The sequence below is a fragment of the Azolla caroliniana genome, unplaced genomic scaffold (genome assembly GCF_043228905.1).
Source record: "Azolla caroliniana isolate FFs.n. ecotype wild unplaced genomic scaffold, voAzoCaro1.0.p SCAF_3, whole genome shotgun sequence".
Taxonomy (NCBI): domain Eukaryota; kingdom Viridiplantae; phylum Streptophyta; class Polypodiopsida; order Salviniales; family Salviniaceae; genus Azolla; species Azolla caroliniana.
In genome coordinates, this window is record NW_028230438.1 from 25232055 (window position 1) to 25238014 (window position 5960).

Sequence of the window (5960 nt, forward strand, 5' to 3'; positions counted from 1 at the left end):
TAACTGCCCCCCATTTATATATTCTAGAGCCATAAACCTCATGCAAGAGACGTAAAAATCTTTTCCAAACCAATTTGGCAGCCATACATGACCAAAATAGCTGATGAAGAGACTCCACTTCTAAACCGCAAAAATTACACATCTTATCCACTTCATTACAATACATCCAAGCTATAACAAGAACCGCGTTATTAACAATCAACCGCATAACAGGAATTTGGATGTGCCGAATTCTTTAGTCGAATCGGCTCCGTTTTTCTCAGTTGCTCCTTCGATGCCTTTACCTCTCCTCCCCCTCAAGTGCGGCACGTCGAGATGTTGTAACCCAAGCATCTCTGAAAAGTGTTGCAACTTGTCGGATCCGAGTGGCTTGGTGAAGATGTCGACAATTTGCCAATCAGTTCGAACATATCAGAGTTCGACTAAACCGTACAGCTACACCCGCTCGCACACAAAGTGGTAATACACCTCGATGTGGTTTATGCGAGCATGGAACGTGGGGCTCTTTTCAAGCTACATGTTACTCATGTTGTCACAATAGATTGGGATCGGAATCGGTACTTCGATCCGTAGGTCCTACAACAACCGCCAAAACCATATGGCTTCATCGGTCGCGACGGTAGCTCCTCAGTACTTAGCCTTAGAGCTTGACGTGGCCATTGTGGGGTGTTTCTTACTCCTCCACACAACAGTCGTGCTACCAAGAGAAAACATAAAGTCAGATGTTGACCGACGATCCGACGCAACACCGGCCCAGTTGACATCAGTATAGTTGACTAGTTATTCGTCTACACCGTGTTGGTACAACTGTCCTCGATCCTTAGTGCCGCTTACATATCGCAGTAGTCGATGCGTGCACAAAAGGTGCTCGATGGTTGGTCACTCCATGAATTGGTTGATCACTCCGATCGGATAGTTGAGTTCGGGTCGGGCTATAGTCAAGTATATGATGAGGCTTCCGACTATCTGTCAGAACCGTTTCTTGTTGCAGGCCACTCCAGAGTCGGGACGTAGCTTGAAATTATGGTCAAGGGGTGTCAAGACCGGTCAGCAATCCGTCATGACATATCCTTTGGCCACTAATTGGGCCTTGTACTAGTTGACCAAATCGTCGGCATTATATTTTACCTTGTATACCTACCTACAACCGATCAGTTTGTAGTGTCGAGGAGGATCAACTAGGTCCCAAGTATCGTTGGCATCAAGTGTCCGGATTTCTTCCTCCATAGCAGCTCACCAATTCGTGTCTTTTGCTGCTTCTACGTAGCTCTCCGGCTCATGCACTTCCGCCACCTTTGTCATGTACGCGTAATGATGTGCCATATACTCGTTGCACCCGTATCGCATCACGAGGTTCTTATGACAGGTAGATTGGTGGAGCTTCTGATTCGCCGATTTTAAGGCGCTTTTGGCCGACTCAGACTTCGTTTCCAAAGATTCTTCTTCATTCTTTCCGAAATCAGACTCGCTTCAATATGACTTTTCTTTGTCGATGTCGTATTCCAACATCTTCTTCCGCGTGAATCATCTCCTCGGTTCCTTGTGTGGGGAGTGCACAGTTGTCGGCTCATCATTTGACTGGTCGTCCAGACTCAATCTCTCATTTGGCCCACTTAGCTGGAATGAGATTGGACTCTCTTCTAGAGCTCCGATGTCTCCTTCTTCTTCCTCCCAAATCATGTCAGGCTCACTGGCCTTATCCTCAGTGATCGAGTGGTCAGAGTTGTTGGAGGTCAGAGTCGGAGTCGATAGAGAGTACCATGATGCCGACTCATCGAACTCGACATCTCGGCTTACTCGAACTCGTTTGGTCCGGGGGTTGTAACACTTATACCGCTTTTGTTCATGTGAGTAGTCGACCAATATACGACCAAGATGCGTAGTTGTTCCGGTCAAGCTCTTCGGTAGGAAGTGAGCTCGACATGCTTCTGTCCATTTCTCTCTTCTTCTTGTCTGTTCTTACCAAGTGTTACGGTTTTTCTTACGTAATCGTTTATCGGCAGCAAAGGATTCTCAACGCTCACGCTCTGATACCGTGTAAATTGTTACGTGCAGAAGCTCGTAGACACAACCGGCTCTATCAAATAGCAACAAAAATAGAACAAAGGTTTAATGGAAAGCAACAGAAAAATACACAGAGAACGCGGGAGACACATAGAGAGCATAATAGTAAAAAATCTATTTCAAAAATCACTCTATAAACTCTATACATACTAATGTGCTCAGAGAGCACTTTTGTACAAGTCCTTAAAAGGACTGATAGAAGTACTAACAAGTACTTCAATGCTTGTAGTGAACGACAAACACTAACTACCAAAAAATTGCCTATGTACTAGGCTAGGATCATAGGCCTCTAACGGCCTATCGGTATCACACCGATCCGGCTCTCCATTCAGGATATCGATCCGATCGGTCTTCATCCGATCCGGCCCATGTTGAGCTAGTCCGGTCATTACAAATTAAAACCATGTTAATATCTCTTGAATTGTGTTATCGAACAATGTGCGAGCTATTCTAACTTTACAATTTATTGGTTGAAGAGAACAAGTCAAGAATTAAAAATTAGGCGAGTGGATTGAGTTGTGTGTGATGTGCTCATGATTATCTGGGTGAAGAAACACATCTTGAAATCTGAGTTCGTTTATTTTGATTTGTCATTACAAATGTGCTAGTATTATAGGCTACATTACGTGATTATCGACAGCTTGGAAGGTGTAGAGCATCGTAGTCTAGGAGATATGGTATACAAATATGCTTGGCTATTGTATATACACATTACATCGGCCATCATGTGGGTCTATGGGATTTCAATGTGGTCTCCATTCCTCCAACTTTTGTACCTCGTTCTTGTGTTCTTATAATACCAAGGTGTATCTCTAAAGGCTTGTGGGCCTCTAGAGGACCTCCTCAAAATGCAACCACCTCAAACTGAGGACAATGTTATTAGCATAACCTTATGGGACTCTAAAGGCTAATTCTGATGGTTTGGGTATAGGATGAGTGGAAGTCGATTATCCTGTGACTTTGGACAAACCCATAAATACTTGTGCCATTTGTGCAATTTGGGATCTGCCAATGGTGCTTTACATTTATCCCTAGAGCAATTGTGGTTAACCACATGAAAACCATTGTTTTAGGTTCTAATGTTTTCATGCAATGATCATCGTTAGTCATCGATTAGTTGTGTATTGCCCCCTCCAAGGAAAAATAGAATTCAACCACTTTGGTAATCATGTTTGTTTCATCAAAGCTTGGCGATTGAGCTTGATGATTAGTGATATTCTAGTAAATGTTGAAACACAATCATTTGGATCCTTGTAATTGTAGAATTTTGTATATGGGATGATAATGACTATAACCCGATTAGCACATACATTAAGTTATGTTGATTGTGATCTAATTTTGAGCATAATATAATAGATTCTAATTGGTATTCATTGCAACATTGTGAATAACTATGTTCGACAATTAGCTTTGTTTTTAAGTTTCTAGGAGCACAGTGTTCCATCTTCAACCACATTCGATCTTAATTCCAACATTCATTATTAAAGTTCTTGAACATCGAGAGAGCCACTCACCAACTAGATACACTACTTTAAACGTTTCATTCTTGGTCAGTACAATTTGGCCTCCCACTACCCTTGTAAATTATATCTATCTCTCAAATTCAACAATACATTACAACATTCGCATTGGCCCCAACCAACAACTTCTCCAAAATTGATAGATCCTTGAAGTCAACCCAACCTTCAATCATTTTCGCACCTTAATTCGAAGCAACTCTTTTAATTGTGAAATGCAATCAGAAACAGCTTGCAACATGGAAAACCCGTAAAATCTAATTGATCTTATACCATGAGGCTTTCCACCCATAGCCACATTTGGGCCCTCAGCTTTCCCTAGCTCTTCATTGAATCACACCCCCTCCATAACACTCTCTTGAATATCTAAAACCTCGCCATTGCCACTGATCTCATGATGCAAATGGGTCATCCATCATGAAATTCTCATAGCCCTGCCTACAAAAAAACCTAGTGTTTTGCGATACCACACTATTATTGGATTGGATGTCTCGACATGCCATCGCTGGAACACCAAACATATTGAATTGAGTAAGAAAACGTTGGTACGAAACCTCGGGAACAGTTCGTTGTATGCAATTCATAGTCCTTCATCAGTACAATCGGTCATTTTGAGTTCATCAGTACAACCAGTCATTTGAGTTGGTTAAATAAGAAATTTAAAGATATATTTTGTGAATCTACAATCACATATATATGCAGCTATTGTTTTTACGTACATACAGAGTCCCATTTCTTGTAAAACATAATGAATGGCATTAATATGTTATGCAATAATAGGGACAGTGACAAACTAAAGGTAGGATGTAGTACCATGGATGGGTATCAAATATAGGTAACAAATTACTGAGTCACCACCCTGAAGTAGATGTAGCTCATGTGGCCCTAATTAAGAACCCCCACCTTCCTAAAAGCACCTTTTCACTATCCAAGTGAAAGCTCCATCTGCTTGTAGTGTCCTCATCCATATCCACACACATTATTGGGACTTATGGCCACTCTCACTTGGCCTATAGCCCAAACTAAAAACACATCCTTGTAAACATTGTTAATTTTAGCTACCCACGATCATGCCCCTCTTCCGGTAGATAGTAATGATCCATATGTGCAATATGCCTCTCGATTGATCATATGATTATGCCACACATTCGATGTATGATCACACACATCATAATGAACATTATGTTTTAATGCACTTAATGATGAATTAAAACCATGCATGAGTCTTTTACATTGGAACAACGATAGTTATTTGTTGATACTTATAAACTACGTCATTGTTGGTTGGTCTTGGAAATGGCTACAAATGGTCCTAAGCGTGACGTCATTTGTAAGGATGATCAATTGATAGAAGGTTAGAATGGACACTATTGTCCCGCCGTTTGAAATAATAATGTGATTATCTGAAACTATTTGCTTTAAGATCATTTGTCCGACTCTCTTTAGTTTTACATTTACACCCTAAAAAATAGTTGTAACCATCCAACTCATGTATCCATTGATTACTCGTGAGAAGTAGACGGCTAGTGGTAATTTTAAAGAGCCAACTTGTCTCCTACGCATTTGTTTGTTGTCCGGATACAGTTTTCATTTCCACATCATGTTGTCTTCGTATAGCCAATATGGGTACCTTGACATCAAGTTTACTAGGTTACACATCTTCATGAGTAGACAAGTAGCATGGACGTACAAGTTAGGATACAAAAACCAACACATTAGAGAAAGCTTTACATTGTGGAGAAGGAAACACAATAGACCAAGTCGGATCACCAACTCACTGCCGCACCTTATGCCAATCATATTCGGCCTATAACTTAAGATAATTACTCTAGTTCCTAGTGAGTTGGATTGCGCGTTATTTACTCGTCTCGTACTTACAGCACCCCCGTTTGGGTGGTTTCTGAGAATTCTTATGCAAAACAAGTGACGACCCACTCTCCACGTGAAAGGGGGTGTAATTTCTAGATTTGCAATGAAATAACTAGAAGTACTTGGCCAAGATATGTTTGTTGGGTTCCCCCACATTTTATTTCAGGATATAAATAACTTAGTAAGTCTGCAAACTCCAAGGATTGCGATGATGATGCATGGCCTACCACTTGCAAAGTGCACTAGAAAAGCAAGACATAATAAGGAGGGAGATGAAAGTGAGAGGGTGGGATTGTTTGTGCAATGTGCATTATATGACGAGAGGGAGGCAAGAGAGAGAATGTGCAATGTGTGTTGTGTGTTGTGTGTTGTGTACTTTTAAGGAGGTATGCAATATGCAATGCGCATTATATGATAAGACAGTAGCACGAACTTTCGCATGATTTGCGCATTAAGAGTTGTAGTGCGTGGTCTACCACTGTAATCATATAGTGTTGAGGGAAAAAAGAG